Genomic DNA, 19368 nt, shown 5'->3' on the forward strand with positions numbered 1-19368 from the left:
CAACCTGTGGACATCAAAAAGGTGGATCCTGGTAGTCTTGCACAACCTGGGACTCTGCTTCAGTAAGACGGGCAGTCCTGAATGGCCCAGTCATGATCAATTGGCTAGTGGACTTACCTGCAAGAGTTAACAGTGATACAGTGTCTCTCACCCCCATCAAATGATCTCAACTGTTCTGGGATCAAGATTCAAGGCTTGCTGTGGTGCTAGTATAGCACCTGGAGTTCCACTCCCAACACAGTCATTGCCTACTGGTTAGTGGATGTCCATGTGTGGCTCCATGGTGGGTGGGGAGCTGATGCCGAACTAAAAACCCCTTGGGCATGAATCCTTCATCCTCAAACATGTCAGGGGAACAGTCCCAATCAAGTACTGATACTGTAGATACAACATTTGGTAACAGAAGTAAGAAACAAAAGATATGATACTAGTATAGTACCAGTGTTTTTGATCATTCACACAACAGGTGAAAACCAATAGAGAAAATGTCACCCTTCTTTATTCAAAAGGGTTTCGAAGGACTGGCAAGATCTTCCAAAACTCTTAAGAAGTTATGTTTTGCTGATATCCTTATGAAGACATTATGTCAGCAACATTCCACTAAACTACTGGGAGCAATATCAATTGACAGAATACCATTCATAACACCTCATAAAACACTCAATTCCTGTAGAGGAGTGATATCAGAATGGGATCTCCTTGATGTTCCTAATGAGGAGATATATTAAGAGCTTAAAGATCAGGGAGTGACACGTGTAAGGCATATCCAGATACGTAGGGATGGTCACCTGGCTCCAACCAAGAACATCATCCTTACTTTTGATACACCTAAGCCTTCAACATCTCTAAATGCAGGGTATCTCAACCGTTCTGTTAGAACATACATTCTTAATCCACTAGGATGCTTTAAATGTCAGAAAATATGGTCATGCCCAAACTGCCTGTCATGGCTTTACCACCTGTGCCCAATGTGGTACTAAAAAGCATGATATTGCTTGTAAAAAAAAAAAGCTAAATGTGTCAACTCTCAGGGAAATCATCCAGCTTACTCTCATGTATGTCAGATGTAGAAAAATAAAAACACAAAAAAAATAATAATAATTAAAAAAAAAATAAATAAATAAAACAGAACAAAACATATATCAGAATGCAAAAAGAAATCACCATACCTGTTCTGAGATCCTCTTATGCTGAGAAGGTCATAGCTAAAAAATGTTCACAGCATCACAAATACATATATTCTACCATCTGATAATTTCACCATACCTGAACTTTATGATCGCAAGCACTTCTCTGTTGAACACATCAACTTCATTACCTACAGTCTTACTATAATAAATTTAGTTTAATCCTTTATCTAAGTGTGAGCAAACCAAGTTTGTGCCTGAAAATATCTTCAGGACTCGGGTAAGGTAGTACAACACCGGGAAACTCGCAGCAAAGGTAGAGCAAACAACATCACTCCTATCTCAGTATCTCCCATAATGCAAAACACATCTTGCGGATATGTATAATGTTATGCATTAAGGGAAGGGCCACTATCCAGATTAGTTTCGACCTTTATTGGGGTCTCTTCAGTGGGAGCCAGGCCCAGAGGTGGAGATACCAGGCAGAAGCAATGGCAGGTCATCTTTACCTATAGGAGTTGCCAAATGGTGACCTGGCATTGCTAAGCTCAACATCTTTCTCTAAATCCAGAGTAATTTAATGAAAGTTTATTTTTCACTTGGTTAGACTATAATAAATTTAGTTTAATCTGGGTAGTGGCCCTTCCCTTAATGCATAACATTATACATATCTGCAAGGAGATGTGTTTTGCATTATGGGAGATACTGAGATAGGAGTGATGTTAGCTGGCTCCACCTTTGCTGCGAGTTGCCCAGTGTTGTACTACCTTACCCCAGTCCTGAAGATATTTTCAGGTGCAAACTTTATTTGCTCACACTTGGTTAAAGGATTAAACTAAATTTATTATAGTCTAACCAAGTGAAAAATAAATTTTCAACAGTCTTACTCCAGAGACAACTCCAAAAATGGTTACATTTGATGAGAATCCACTTGTCAAAAAATTATTAAAGATAAATCAGCAGACATCCTCACAGAAAAAATAGATACTTTGGTACTCACCGAAAGTAAATTAAACTTGCCAACTGATCCTGGCACGTCAGATGTATTGAATATTTTACCAGAAGAATAGATGGACACTGGCCCTCCATACTTCCCAAAAACAAATAATATAAATCTGACAAAAGTAATCCCTCAACCTCCTTAAAACCAAAACAATAGGAAAATTTTTACAATGGAACTGCCATGGGTTTTGCCAGAATATCAGTGATATCAAGATTCTGCTGCAGAAACATAAACCTTGTTTCTGTCTACAGGAAACATACTTAAGACCTGCCCAACCATAATAAATTTCCCTGTTCTATGCAAGGACAGAACTGGAGGTGGTCCTGCTCATGGAGGAGTAACTATCCTAGTGGGCAGTCACTCCTTTCCATCATGTCCAACTTGATACTGGTCTGGAAGCAGTAGCAGTTCGCCTAACCATGGGATTTTTTATTAAAATATGTTCAATTTATTTACCATTGAGTGATGAGTTAAATGAAATCAATCTTGATAACATTATCTTGCAACTGCCTGAACCCATACTTGTGGGTGACTTTAATGGTCACAATACTCTGTGGAGTATTGTGACCAACACAAATAGACGAGGTTGAATCATTGAAAGAATCTGTGACAATGATGACCTCTCCCTTTTGAATAACAGACTCAAATCAGCCATTTGTTGAAGAAGAAACTGTCTCTTCCTAGTGCAGTAGGGTCTGATGACATCCATTGTGAAATGATAAGACACCTATCATCATATTCGATGGTGATAGGTGTCTTAATATACAACAGAATACTTGCAGAGAAACAGTTGCCAGATTCTTGGCATAAGTCAGTTGTCACTGCTATCACAAAACCAGGAGAATCCAACATAAGCAAATGATTATCAACCTATTGCTCTGACCAGCTGTCTTTATAAGATAGAAAAAAATTGCTAATGCTAGACTTCTATGGTATTTAATAAGCAATGATCTTCTCTCCAATACACAATATGGCTTTCATAGACATTGTTCAACTTTAGACCATTTGGTCTATTTAGAAACTTCTATAAGTGATATGTTCATGAATCAAGAATATCTAGTTTCAGTTTTCTTTGACATGGAAAAAGCTTTTGACACAGCCTGGAGTCATCTTTCCATTGCTAAGCGATGACTTTGCCAAGGAAATTTTGCAGTTGCTGATGTGATAGAGATTCATGTCAGAATTGAAGTAAACAGGGGGTACTCGGCATATTGAAAAATATCAATGTGACAGCAGTGGGACTGAATAGCATGTCGACCTATATGCTACATGAATGTGCAAGAGAATTGGCAGTGCCTCTGTTGAAGTTGTTCAATATAAGTCTCAGCTCTGGCAAGGTTTCAAGGAAGTGGAAAGAGGGCAAGATAGTTCCGTTACATAAAGGTGGCTCCAAGACAGAAGTAGCAAATTACAGACCAATTAACATCTCAGGAGTGATGGTTAAAGCACTGGAAAAGTTGGTGAAAGGTAAAATCCAGCAATGGGTGGATAGGAATATGATACTTTATGGGCAGCTTGGGTTTGTAAAAGGTAGATCCTGACTTGGTAATATATTCAACATTTTATAATCAAGTGAGAGCAGAGAGATAAGAGAAACAAGTATAATAAGATCCTGCTGGACTGTGCGAAGCACTGGACAGAATATCAAATGGAAAACCATTACAAAAGTTGGAGCAAATAGGAATGGATACGAAGCTGGTAACATGGATGGGGGAAGGGCTGACAGACACCAGAGATAGAATCTATGAGAATGAGGGTGACTAGGGAATGCCTCAGAACTCTGTACTAAGGCCACTACTCTTTAAGTGGCATATTAATGATACAGAGAATGGTTTAAGAAAAGATATTCAGTTATTTGCTGATGATGCAAAACTGGGAATGGCAGTATTTGATAAAGGTCATGAATTATTTAAATAAATTGACAGTGTGGGCAAAAGGATAACTATTGTCATTTTAATGTTGCAAAATGTAAGGTAATGTACACTTTAGGTTGAAAAGGTTGTATACCTATGTATTGCATTAATGGTACTGGGTTGCAGGAAATGATGAGGATAGGGACTTGGGAGGGGGATAATGGTGGACAAAGAGCTGCACTTCAGAGGGCATATTGCAAAAGCTGGTAAAGTAACTCAGAGGATTACTTGGATGTTGGAAAACACACACTAACAAAAAAAGAACAGGAAAGCTATTAACCCCCCCCCCCTCCTTTTTTTTTAATTTTATTTTTTATTTTTTCCTAAGACTATGATTCAGCCACATCTTGACTAATGTGCATAGATTTCATCACCTGGGTTTTTTGGGGTCAGAGAATTCAGAGACGAGCATTCTACAGACCTGTCATTCGTGGTGACAGGTCTGTGGAATGCTCCCATTTAAAATAGATTGAAGATGTATAAGGTTGCAAAATTTATTTGATAAGTGTAAAAGAGGGGACATGATAGTAACTTATAAGTTACTGAAGGAATTCTGTAAGACTGACACAAAACAAAGTTTTCAATATTATTATTATTACGTGCTACCTCCAGGGAGTCCGAAGACTCATCGAAGGAGGATACCTACTCTACAACTCTGTCTCCACCCTCTTCTCCAACTACAACTACCATCTACTGCCCACCACTACCACTAGTATTTTCACACAACCATCCATGCCCATGGCAGGATTTGAACCTGCAACTTTTCAGCTGGAGAGCGGATACGCTAACCACTCAGCCAACCAGACCAGCAAAGACATTTGAGATTATTATATTATGTGACACCTCCAGGGAGTCCAAAGACTCATCGAGGGAGGACACCTACTCTACAACTCTGTCTCCACCACTCAATCCACCAATGAACTGCAACTACATCTACCTACCCACTACCACCACTACTATTTTCACAGTCACAAACATCCATGCCCACAGCAGGATTTGAACCCACAGCCTTTTGGATGGTGAGTGGATACGCTAACCATTCAGCCAACCAGACCAGCATGATGAATATCCTGAAGAATTATTTAAATAAATTGGCAGTGTGGGCAAAAGGAAAACTATTGTCATTTTAATGTTGCAAAATGTAAGGTAATGTATACTTTATATGATAAATAGAGAGAGAGAATTAAAGGAAGTCATGTAAAAGTGCAGTTAGTAAGAGTGTGTACACTAGATTTTTTGCTTGGGGTCTAGTGAATAGTGGAATTGGATTGACATAATTAGTTGTGAGGGCTCTGACAGTGAATGAGTTTAAAAGGATTGTGTATATAAAAGTTAGTATAGGTCCCACACAATGGGTCTTCTGACTCCAAGGAGATATATCCATATAATAATAATAAAATTAATGTTATAGAAAGTCAAATAACATCTGATTAGAAGAACATATAAAAAACATCAGCCACCACTAAAATGAATACTAAGGTTCTCGTAGAAAGGCTTATACGCTGGTTATACATAATTATTAATTGACTAAAGGAATTCACAACATACAATAGAATACTGAGGTCTAACAGATTTTTTCTTTCATTTGCTTCTGCATGTGGTGTCCAAAGCATGGCTCAAAGAATCAAATGGAAGTAAAAGTGCTAGCTGTGCTTCCCTGCCACAGCTAGAAATATGAGAGAGTTTGGAATGTGCAACTGCTGTTAAAACCAACCTAACAAATATGGTTGAGTGAAACTCCCTAAAATACGGAAAACTAATTCTTAGATCTTCCATTTAACAACCAAAGCTTCGTACTAGTGCCCATAGAGTGCTCTTTCTACAATTTTAAGCTTGTTTTAAATCTAATGAGTTCAAATTTTAGTCACTTGTGTGCACTTTACGATTTTTAAGTTGTATCTCTGAAGATGTGTGATAGAGATGAAAACACTGGAGGAATTAAAACTGTTGTTTAACCCTCTCATGCATAAGGGCCTCACATGAGGACACATATATTTTCCCTCATAATAATTCTTCCTTTCCAGGCTTATAGACCAAGGGGCCTGTTCCGGACTCAATTCCATCTTTTTAAGGGCCTTCCTCTGCATCGAGTATCTTTTGGGTAGTAATTTAGAATTTGTTTAGGTATTCTGCTTCTATTCATTCTCAGTATGTTCTTTCCATTTTTCTCTATAGCAAATAACTGTTTCATTTAGGGAGGTTGTAATTCCAAGTTTTTTTTTTGATTTTGCTGCTTTTCATTTTGTCCATTATTGTGACTCCTTCAGTTCTGTGCAGATATTTCACTTCGGATGATTCAATTCTTCTTTCATCTGCTTTTTTTAGTGTCCAAATCTCACTGCCATAAAGTAAGGCTGGTTTAGCTACTGTATTGTAGATTCTTATTCGTGTGTGTTTTTGTACATAATTGGGTTTAAAAATTTTATTTATAATGCCTGCTACTTTTAAAAAGTTTGATATCTTTGGTTCTATGTAAGCTTCATTTTCATATGACATTGTGCAACCTAAATATTTGAATCTATTTACTTGCTCTATTATTTTGTTGTTTATTACTATTTTGCTTCTTATTGGATTAGCACCTTTGAAGGCCATGACTTTTGTTTTGTCTGTTGATATTTCCATACCATATGTTTTTATCAGATTATTTAGACTGCATAATGATTTTTGTAGTTCATCGTCTTTGTTTCCAAGATTATTTGGTCATCAGCAAAAAGAAGAGTAGCTAATCTGGTGTTACAGTTTATCTTGAATCCTCCTTCATTAATTATCTTCCATTCTTTTATGATTTTATCTATGTATATATTAAATAAAACTGGTGAGAGAGGGCAAACCCTGACGTACTCCTCTATTTATTGGTTTCCAGCTTGATGTTGAATTATTGTACTTCACAGATATTTTATTATCTTGATATATATTATATAAGGCTCTAAAGAGTTGGTTTGGTATTTCATATTCTTCTAGGATTTCCCATAGTCTTAATAATTATTATTTTAATAATAATTATTCATTCATAATTTAGTGCTACTGTGCATTTAGTGTATCTCCTCAACTGGGGAGACCAAAGTGTTCTTAGAAACCACACCAGATGGCAGGAGTTTCAACAGAGTCAAAGGAATACCAATCTCTCTGCAGTGCATGGAGGCATCATATTGTTGATTTTAATTTGATGATTTTATGAGTCTTCTGGAAAGGTTAGTATGGTTTTATATATTGTTATACCTTGTAGATGAAGTGTGAATATTTAATTTGTTCATGTTTATTACTATATAAAACGAAGTCGAAAACAACCTCTCATGAGGTAATCTATAATATGTTTATAAGGTAATCTAAGTGGCAAATAGTTTGAGGTTAGAAAGTTCTTGTACAATATTTTTATAATTTTATTTATTTTATGTTTGCAAACATTAAAGAATAGTAAGTGTGTTAAATAGCATTATCATCTCTTTTACAGATGGATAACCAAAAGCCAGGTCCATCAGGCATAAAAAAGGCCTATTATCACAAGAGACGTACTGAAGAGGAGATTGAAAAAAGATAAGCCCTTTGCTGTTGGAATAATCCGAAGATGGTTTGGAGCTGAATGATTCTGATGATGATCCTATGAGAGTGACAGTTCAAGCGAAGACAGTGATGTTCAGTGTCTTTCCCCTGTTGGCCAGACTCGCAACATCAAGGTCCAGCTAGTGTGCTAAATACAACTGTTGCTGGTCATATGCCATTGCAGAGACAACCAGTGTGGTTTAGTGAGAACGATAAGCCCTTTGCTGGTACTGAACCATAGTTTAGAGGAAAACACCAAGTAAATATTCATGGAGAGAGGCCTGTAGATTATTTTTCACCGCTGTTTCCAGATGAATTGATGGATGAAATTGTGAAACAAACTAATCTGTATGCATGCCGTAAAGACAAAGATAATTTAGCACTTACTTGACTGAACTCAAAATTTACCTTGGAATTGTACTTGTCATGATATACATAAAATAAAAAATATATAAATAAAAAAATATAAAAAAAGTGACTGAACTCAAAATTTACCTTGGAATTGTACTTGTCATGATATACATAAAATACCCATGTGTAAGACAGTATTGGTCTTCTGAAAACATGCAGATGGGAGGACATAAGGCGATATTTCCTTTTTGTTGATTCAGACACACAATACGTACCAACAATAAAGACAAGGCAATACATATAAGACCAGTGCTGCAAAAGTTTCATGAAACATTCCATGCTGCTGTCAGCCCAGAATTTCAGAGTGTAGATGAGATGATGATTCGATTCAAGGGACGTTCACAACTCAAACAATACTTACCTAAGAAACAAAAAAAATGGGGTTTCAAAATGTGGGTGAGGGCAGGCATTTCAGGCTATGTATATTGTTTTGATCTTTATGTAAGTGCAGATCCTGGAAGACAAAATTCAGACTCATTCAGTGCAAGTGAAAATGTAGTACTTAGGCTTTCATGATCTTGCTGGTAAGAACTTCGAGGTATACGCAGACAACTTCTTCACAAGCATCCCCCCAATTGAGAAACTAAAGGAAGATGATATTTATTATATGGGTACATGCAGAAGAAATCGACTTCAAGTTGCTGACAAGAAACTGAAAAATGAATAGGATTTGCAGAAGATGGGACGAGGAAATATGTCAGTTACCATGTCGTCAACATACTTTTTTCTTTCCTTTTACAAAGGAAAGAAAAAAGTATGTTGAAATTCCTCGCAACATAGCTGTTTATAACAAACATATGGGTGGAGTGGACCTTATGGACTCTCTTGTGGCTTTGTATCGAAATGATACCAGGAACAAATGATGGTATATGAGAATTTTTTACCATATGTTAAATGTACTTGTTTGTAATGCATGGATCATTTGGAAACGGGAAGAAAAAGAAAATTGGATTTGTTGGAATTCAAATCAAGAGTGGCAACTGCTTTGATATATCAAAGTTTAGCTCAGCTAGGTACAAAGAAACGAGGACACCCTTCAAGTCAGACACCACCAGCACTAAAGAAACGCCAAATGAGAAACGTTTTGATGGTGGTGGACACTTCCCAAAGAAGACAACAGGTGCTAATGCTAATCATTGCAGAGATGTAGACTGCAAGAGTAAAACAAAATACATCTGTGGCAGATGTGAGGTTCCAATCTGTCCAGAATGTTTTCAGTCTTTCCATACAAAATGAGGCAAAGAGAACAACACCGTTCTTCATAGCTCTACTGCAAATTTTAATTGTTCAAATTTTTTGTATGTACTAAGTAATCCAAATTTTGATCATTCATGCAGTGTTTCAGCAAAATATAAATTGTTTATAATCTGTTTTGTCATACTTGTAATGTCTTTTAATGAAAATAAATTCCTTAGTCTAAGTCATTTCCATAGAAATATGTCTGTAGTCTGTTGGAGTTAGTGCATGATGTCCTCAGATGACATCATTTTTAACATATACAGGACACAAATTTGGCAAAATTAATGAATTCATGGTAATACTGCAAGATTAAATGGTATTGTATCATGCCATTATAATTTTCAAAAGGCTGCAGGTTCGAATCCTGCTGTGGGCATGGATGTTTGGGATTTGTGAAAATAGTGGTGGTGATGGTCGGCGGTAGATGGCGCTGGTGTAGATGAAGGTGGTTGTGGTTAGTGGAGTGGTGGAGACAGTGAATTGTAGAGCAGGTGCCCTCCCTCGATGAGTCTTTGGACTCCCTGGAGGTGTTATATAATAATAATAATAATAAATATCACCTTCATTCCATTATTAATGAGTTCAACCAATGCCCAGGCTTGAATGTAAATTTATTAACACATTTACATCGGGACAATCAGAATTCTCTCACCGCCACCCTAACCATCTGGCAGAGCAAAAGAAAACATTGTGCCCACAGCAATTTCTGGCTTGTGTATCAGCAAACCTAGTGCATATCACAATGGTCCTTTGATTGCGACCATATATGTGTGTGTGTGTTTGGGGGGGGGGGGGACACTAATACGTTTGTTTTAGGATATATTAGAAAATAATAAATTAAGGAGAATTCTATATTTGGTTGGCATATTTGAGTTAATAAAAGGTGTAAATATGTAAACCATCATTAATGATCAATGTGATAAAGGAAATATAAAGGAGGAGAAAGAACAGATGTGAATAGAAATACTTTTTTTACTGGAAAATAAATTATTAATAATTAACATTTGTTATATTATGTGTGTGTGTTTTATAAGTTGCTAGGTGGAGTGAATCAACAATTTGTTGATTTGCCTGTTTTTTGTGTGCCTGTTATGTGCAGTCATTTGTATGTTTTATTTATATTTTGCTTGGCTTTCTAAGAAGTTTTTTAATCCACTGATGATCAATATACTTTTTCTTTTACATAATATTTTATATTTATATTTTGCTTGGCTTCCTAAGAAGTTTTTTTTATTCACTGATGATCAATATATATATATTTTTTACATAATAATATATAATTTACAATCATTATTGGAATTATCCACTCTTTTGTGAATTCTAAGTTCGTTACATACTTTTTTTTTTTTTTGTCAGCAGCTCTTCTGTCTTATCAATAACAGATATCTCACATATTCTAGTATTTTGTTAGAGATCAACAAATGCAGTCTAGTTCTTATAATACATAGGATTCATTTTTATTCAGGAATAGATGAATTTTTTGCTTATAACTTCTGTTCTTTTAGAAACTGTAATAAAAATGTTCCTATATCATGAAAGACATATTCCATCCTCAACACACTACTGCAGAAGCAAGAAAAACAACTATCACTAAATAAACAATACAGACACATTTACAGTCTATGTACTATAGTTAGCAACAATTAGTACAATTACTGGAAGGACACTTCATAATAACAAACACTCCCCTCCCACAGACACTATGCTATATGCACGCAAGCAAAATAGATTTATTGTAACATTAAATATAGTATTTAACTAAACACATTTGTCCTAGCATCCTCTTCCAAATTTTCAGTACAGAAAATACATGTAACAACTGTTTATAATGCAGCTATTTGGTACAGAAAACACAGAATTTATGTAAAGCAAATAAAGATGCATATTTGTATATATGAATATATATATAACTTGAAATTAATTCTAATTGCATTTGAGATTGTCTATATCATTAAGACATTTTACAAACAAAATCCTACCAAAAAAAAAAAAAGTTGCAACTAACATACAACTGTATGTTAGTTGCAATTTTTACTTTTACAAGTTTTACTGTATATGCAACATGGAAGCAGCATATACAGTAAAGCTAGTTCCCGCTGGTGATTTCTACACATGTGGACAATGCTCACTGCAAATGTGTTATTCAAAATCAGCTTTCACAGAGCTGACAATACTTCATAACTGTATTTTTTTAAGGAAATTATAATGTAGACTAAAATAAACTAAAATAATATTAACTAAAATAAACTTAATACTTCCAATATTCTAGCAGATGCCCTAAAAGAATACAGAGAAAAATGTAAGAGAGCTAAGCTATGTGTAAAAGCAGGTAAACAAAAGTCATGGGAAGACTTTGGTGGTAAGAATAAAGAAAATAAATATCATGAAGGTGGCAAAATGTTCTGGAGGCTATTAAAGAAGCTTAGAAATGAAGGAAAGAGTATTGTAAAAGGAATCAAAGATGATAAAGGTGATATAAAAAACTAAAGATAAGGATATACTAGATGTCTGGAGTAATTACTTTGAAGGACTGTTAAATGAACCAAGCAGTGACAGAACCATAAACCATACTACACAATTTTCAAGAGGAATGCAAAGAGGAGCACATATCAATACTCAAGGTAGAAAAGGCTGTCAAAAACTTGAAATGTGGAAAGGCAGCTGGAGTAAATCATATTCAACCAGAAATAATCAAGTATGGAGGTACAAAAGCTTTGCAACGGCTTCAAATTATAAGTCTATCTGTATATCTGGAGTTGTGGTGAAGGTACTAGAGATATTGCTGAGAAGCAGGATACAGAAGTGGGTTGAAAACAGCAGTATTCTTTGTGGTTATCAGCATGGGTTTGGTAAGGGGAGATCATGTTTTACTAACTTACTTATGTACTATAATGTGACAAATACCTTGGACAGGGGAGCTGCATATACAGTAGTGTACTTTGCAAAGCTTTTAATGGGCTCCCACATGACAAACTATTAAATAAATTGAAACAGATGGGACTGGATAGCAGACTTCTGAGCAGGCTTACAAAGGATGAGAGCTTCCCAAATTTGTTGAGGTTAGGGGTAGGGTGGAATGGAGTAGGGTGGTCTTCTTCAGCGTATTCCATGGTGGTTGTCCAAAGCATGGTCATCAACTCCTGAGTGGCTGTAGCAATGAAAATAGGTCTAGTCTCCTTATGGTCAGCAATTCTGATGTTGGCTGTTCTTACCTCTTTGGTCATAGGATAGTTTATGACTATAAGGAACCTGGCAGATCTAGGTACTGTGACTGGTCTTTGGTAGAGCAGATAAGGGATGCTAATTTTTATATGGCCTGTTTGAAGTTACTAATAAACTAAAATCATCAAATTCATATTTATATTTGTTACAATGGAGTAGGGTGGTCTTCTTCAGCGTATTCTATGGTGGTTGTCCAAAGCAGGGTCATCAACTCCTGAGTGGCTGTAGCAATGAAAATAGGTCTAGTCTACTTATGGTCAGCAATTCTGATGTTGGCTGTTCTTACCTCTTTGGTCATAGGATAGTTTATGACTATAAGGAACCTGGCAGATCTAGGTACTGTGGCTGGTCTTTGGTAGAGCAGATAAGGGATGCTAATTTTTATATGGCCTGTTTGAAGTTACTAATAAACTAAAATCATCAAATTCTAGACCTTTCTCCTCCCAATATATATGGACTACCTGAAATCCATAAACAGAATGTGCCATTACACCCAACTGTAGATGCCAATGCGCCCGTATACAAATGCCCGCTTTCCCAATATACTAGCAAAATCCCTTTCATACATAAAAATACTTGACCCACTTTAAAGTCAGTGTAGAAATCTCACATTCCAACATATTGTCAGTTTTGACATCTCTCTGTTCCATGTCCTACTTAAAGACACTTTAGACCTTATTCAACCTGAATTTCCTACCGATATTTCAGCCTTGTTTAAGTTCACTATGAACTCTGGCTATTTCGTGTGGCAAGGATAATTCCACAAACAAATAGAGAGGACAGCTATGGACCCTCTGCTTTCTCTGCCCTCACCTTCCACCTGGCTAATTTCTTATGGAAACATTTGAAAAGAAAGCGCTAAACTCTACTCCATACAGACCCACTGTTCGGCTATGCTTTGTTGATGATGTGTTCTCCATTTGGCCACTTGGCCTCGATGCTCTCAACATATTCTTAACACGTCTAAACAATCAACATCCCACGACCTGGTTGAAATTAAAAGAAGAAAATATCAAGAGCTGCCCCTTCCTAGACACTTTAATTACATGCCAGCCTCATGGATCCGTGGCATTCTATGTGTTCACAGAAAACCCACACATATCAATAGATGCATTTACAAATAGCCCCCCCCCCTCTCAATGGCATGGGACTATTAAAACCTTTCATATAACTGGGCTAAATTAATTAGTTCAGATAACAGTTCCCTCTCCATGGAACTTGACTACATTCACAAAACCTTCTTAGCCAATAGCTACAATTTCTATTGTACCCAAAAAAACATTAAAACCTCAAACCCATGCACCCTTTCCAGAACAGAGACAACACCAAAGTTATCACTATTCCGTATATCCAAGGCACAGCTGAAAAACTAACGAAAATCTTTCAACCACTTACAGATCATAAAAAATTAACGTCCCTTATCTGCTCCACCAAAGACCAGCTACAATCCCCCAAACCTGCCAGGTGTTAAACAAGTCCCTTGTAGTTGTAAACTATTCTACTATGGTCAAACAGGCAAGAGAGCCAACATCAGAATTACTGAACATAAGAACTATATCTGTTTCCACCACCAGCCACTGAGGACTTGCTGACCATGCTTTGGACATCCATCATAGAATATGCTGGAAGGCCACTCTACTCCATCGCAGCAAATATAAATATTGAACACTTTTCCTTCAATCTGCTTCTACCTTAAGAAATGACACTAACCTCAACAAACATGATGAGGATTTTCATGAACTTTCTCGTGATCTTTCCACAAGAGTGGAAAGATCACGAGTATGCTACCAAGATTCGACAGTGATGAATTAAACAGAAGAGCAATTATAGAAAATGGAATGATGTAAGGTTGTGTAAAAATCTTTTTTAAAGAAAAAGAGAATTTTAATAATAAGGTGTGACACCTTTTGGCAACGTGTATATGGAAATATCACCACCTCTGGGTCTGGGTCCCACTGATGAGACCTCAATAAAGGTTGAAACTGATCTGGGTAGTAAACCTCCCCTTAATAAATAGCATTATACATGTCTGCAAGGAGATGTGCTTTGCATTATGGGATAGTAAGGCAAGTGATGAGAAGTTTTACCACCTTTGCCACAAGTTGTCCCAGCCCTGAAAATACTTCAGGCACAAACTTTGTTTACTTACACTTGGATAAAGGATTAAACCAAATATATAACTGAAAGAAATGAAACTGAATATTCATTTCATGAATGCCTGGGATGAGTTTGATAAAAAGAAGGAATTTTTTTAAGAGTGATGGTTTGCACTTAAATGGACTGGGTGTATGGCATTTAGAACATTCATTGATAAAGGATAGAGTAAATGGTCAAAAACAAGAAAATGGGATTTGTTAATAGTACTACGGTCACTAATTGCTGTGAATGTGGGATTAAATGTTCTCAGAAAATAAATTGTGTACAATTACACACACACACACACACACACACACTCTGAGATTGTGATTAATTGTATTGCAGTTTATGTATACTAATGCCAGAAGTATTTGGAATAAGCGCAAAGAATTTTTGCATTAGTTAGTAAAACGTGGCCAAAAATGACAGAAATCAGTGAGACTTGGTTGACTAAGAATGATATAGTTATAGGGATAGAATTTAAAGGGATACAGTATTTTCAGGGAGGACAGAATGGAGGGAGGGGGTTTGATTTACTAATGATAGACAAAGAGTTGAAGCCAAAAAGAGTAGAAGTGCCTCAAGATGACAGGTATGCAGAGGGCAGTTCGTTTGAGGCTATTTGGTATGAAATAGAGATCAACAGGATGAAATATATAATTGGTTGCTGCTATAATCCAAAGAGTATAAGGGAGAATGCAGATATTATGCATTGGCAAATTTGCATGATGAGTGAAGGTCTAGTAATTATTATTATGGATTTAAAGTATGGAGACACAGATTGAGAGATGAAATGGTCAGAAGAAAGGAAGGAAATTAAGTTTATACAGTTGTTAAGAGCTAATTACCCGAGACAGCATGTAATGGAAGGGACAAGAGGTTCAAGAGTGTTGGATCTAGTCATAGCATTAGAGACCATATCAATAACCAATTTTGTCTCACTGTCTCCACTTGGGGAAAGTTAACCTGTGATCTTGACCAAAGAGATTGTAAAAAGGTGCAGAATTTTTTGTTAAGAAGGGTTATATGTAGAATTACAAGGCTGGTGATTATGACAAGCTGAGAAGTCAGCTTCCAGCAGTGCTGTGGCATGAGAATTTAAAGGGGGAAAGATGTTGATGGTGCATGAGAGATTGTTTAAGGAAAGCAGTATCAGACTGTATACCCAGAGTCAGAAGAAGAAATTAAGGAGTAAGATGGATGAATAGTATTATTAAGAGGAGTTGAGATAAAGAAAAAGTTGTGGAGTATAAAGAAAAAGGCAATCAGCATACTCATGAGCAGTAAAAGGTACAGGCAAGGAGGGTGACCTATATGGTAAGGAAGGCCAAAGCTAATTATAAAAGAAAGGTAGCTGATTAGTCCAAAAGAAAACCTAAGGAGTTCTTTCACTACACAGCAAGTAAAAGGAGGAATAACTATGGAAGGATGACTTTAAAAAGTGTTGATGGTAGCGAAGCAGCAGAAGCAAATCAAATAGTTGCGTTACTTAGCAAACATTTTGCAAGTGTACCATTTCAGTTATGATATTGCAATGCCAAATGTGTCACTGATTAATGAGAGTCTAGAGATAGAAGAAATAGAGGTGATTAATATATTATAGAAGCTTAATGCTAACGCTGCCATAGGGTTAGTTGGCATATTGGCTCATGTGTTACGAGAATGTGCAAGAGAATTAGCACATTCTCTGACCAAGCTGTTTAATTTAAGCCTCAGTTCTGATAGAGTTCCAACAGAGTGGAAAGAGGTGAAAATAATTCCATATAAGGTTAGCTTCAAGACAGAAGTAGCAAACTATAGGCTAATCAGTATATTAGGACTGGTGGTTAAGGTTTTGAAGAAATAGATAAAAATTAGAATTCAGGACTTGGTGGACAGAAATATGATACTTTGTAAGGGGCAACATGGTTTTGTGAAGGGGTCTTGCCTTGGTAACTTACTTTCTATAATAAAGTAACAGAGGAGTTGGATAAAGGAAATCCTTACTTGGTGATACTGCCGAACTTTGCATATCCTGCATACTGGAGAACTCAAAATGGCTTGAAAGGGGCAAAGAAAAAGTGTCATATTTGGTATTTATAGGAGGAGAAGAAAGAATATTAATAATTATCTAATCTTTAGTCCAAAAATACCACCAAAAGTACTTAATGTGCTTTGGTTTCTAGCTGCTTGTGAACTACTGAAAAATATGTCTGTGTACATAAAATTCAAAATCATTATTAATGAAAGTTTTAAAAGTTAAAATGAAATTTATAGCTTTAAGAAAGCAGAGTAGAGATCACTCTCCTCCTCAAGCTTAATAGCAATGAACAACATATCTCCACAAATGATCAAAAGTCCATATCTGTTGTTCAAGCAAGCATGGCAATATAATATGTAATTAAATGCTTACCAAATTTATTAAAAATAAATAATTACTATTTGAATTTCTTTCAATCAAGGGAGATATGTAAAAAAAAAAATAGTGGGTGGGACTCCAATCTTGAAGACCACACTTCTGCAGGCTTAAAAAAAACCTGCTCATATAACGGAAATGTGTTCAATGGAGAATTCCTTTGCATAAAGGAGGCAACATGGTTCTAAGACTGCAGTAGCAAATTATAGACCAATCGATATTTCAGAAGCAGCGGTAAAAGTATTGGAAATGTTGAAAAAAGAGAATTCAAGAATGGGTGGATAAGAATATGATATTCTATGAGGGGCAACATGGCTTTCTGAAGGGGTGGTCATGCCTTAGTAATTTACTATCTTTTTATAATAGAGTAATAGCTGAGTTGGATAAAGGAAATGTCTACATGATGATTCTGATGGATTTTGCAAAGGCATCTGACAAAATACCACATGGAACTCTGTTATGCAAATTAGACCAAATGGGGGGATGGACACACCAGTTATGTGGATATGAGGGGGGAGGAGAATGATACATAACAAAAAGTAATATATAAAGGAGCAGAATCCAGAAGAAAGCAGGTGACTAGTGGTCTGCAGCAAGGTTCTGTCCTAGGATCACTACTGTTTAATTTGTACATAAATGATATAGGAAATAATCCAAAAGAAAATATTCAGTTGTTTGTTGATGATGCAAGATTGGGTAGAGTAATAGTTAATCAAGGCAATGAACATGGAGTACTTGCAGGATGATTTAAATAGGCTATTAGTACGAGCAAAAGATAATGGGTATCAGTTTAATGGGGAGAAATGTAAAGTAATGCATTTTAGGATAAATCAATTACAAGTCGTGTACCACATTGATATGGAACTGTATTCCAGGAAACACATGAAGCTAGAATTTGGGGATGGTGGTAGATATATTGCTAAGGTTGCTCATAAGATTTACTTGGCTACTGAAGAATACACTAATAAGTAGAGATAAGGAAGTTATTCCTCTTTATAAGGCCTTGTTACATTTGGAGGACTGATGCAGAAGAAATGTTTCAGCACTTGGCTTGAGGGGGGGAAGAACAAGAGGTCATCCCTGGAAGTTGAGTGAGTGTAGTGGGGATGTCAGGACTAGGTTATTTTACTTGGAGAGTGGTGAATGAATGAATGGAAATGGGTTGCCAGAGTCAGTTGTGACACTTTGTTAGCCAAAACACTAAAATAACTGTCTTGTATACTGCAGTATACAAAGCAGAGGTCAAAGCAATTTCAACTTACAGTTCTGAGTTGGAGGTTAGAAATAAAACAGTTGATCAAAGACTAGAGACTACAGATACGAGAGTTCTAAGAAAAATTATTTTAGATCATATAAATGGAAGAATAACATTAAAAATTTGGATATTAAAAAGGAACTTGAAATCATTAACATTCAAGAATATGAGTAGATGTGTCTAAAGTGGCATTGTCATTTAAACAGAAGTGAAGCAGAAAGGTAAAAAAAACAAACAAACAGTGTTTATAATATTAAGATTGCAGGGAAAAGACACAGAGATAGGCCAATATCTGTGGATTAATGCAGTTAATGGCACCTTAGAAAAATGAAATGTAAGATATGACATATCAGAGACCTTATATATAACAGATTAATATGGAAGAAACTCACTTACTGGAAAGAAACAAGAATCCTAAACAGAACATGTCAGGAACTGATGATGATATGACTATTCATCATCATACGATTATTTCCAAGAACTAAAGGCACTTTTTTTTTAAACCATCATACAGGAGTTTGAACATACCCAGGTGGTGAAAATGATAACATAGGAGCACAACTTAGTAGATGAGCAATTTTAAGGTAATTGTTTTCAAATGAAACCAAAAATGAGAGACCAATATGATATGAATTATTAATATAGACTTCAAATAATATTTGAAAAATAAAATTACACTATGTCAGTTGAGGTCAGAGTTATTCAAAATTAATGGTGAGTCAGAAAGTTATACTCTGTCCAGTGTGTTGAACTATCAGTATGCTTTGCATGAGGTAAAAACCAAGTTTCCTGGTGGGGGAAAAAAAGAAAAGAAAAGAGAAATGAGTCCATGTCCATATGTGAATGGTGAACTCAACTTCAGTTAATAAAAAAAAAGTTTAACTGCACATCTTTCCAACCAAAAAGAATGTGTTATTCTTCAAACTGTGATGAGGTCTCTGTCTTTTGAGATGTTCAACGCTTTTAATCATTTTGTGTTATTTTATAGCAATCAAGAAATTATCATCGTCATCATCTGGAACAAATTTAGGTACAGGCTATTTATATCCTGTTCCTGCTCTATAGATGAGGTTGATCTTTCCATCTTAATCTTGAACATCATAGAAATTATTATACTACATCATAAC

The 19368-nt window shown here is 36.0% G+C and overlaps 1 protein-coding gene across 3 annotated transcripts in view; it reads right to left on the bottom strand.

Annotated features, from left to right (window-relative positions):
• The window catches only part of Pym (partner of Y14 and mago), a 48930-nt gene that overhangs the window by 18935 nt on the left and 10627 nt on the right, over positions 1-19368 (bottom strand). The window lies entirely within an intron of this gene.

The sequence above is a fragment of the Typopeltis vanoorti genome, chromosome 22 (genome assembly GCF_054136105.1).
Source record: "Typopeltis vanoorti isolate ZY-2024b chromosome 22, IOZ_Tvanoo_1.0, whole genome shotgun sequence".
NCBI classification, from domain to species: Eukaryota; Metazoa; Arthropoda; class Arachnida; order Uropygi; family Thelyphonidae; genus Typopeltis; species Typopeltis vanoorti.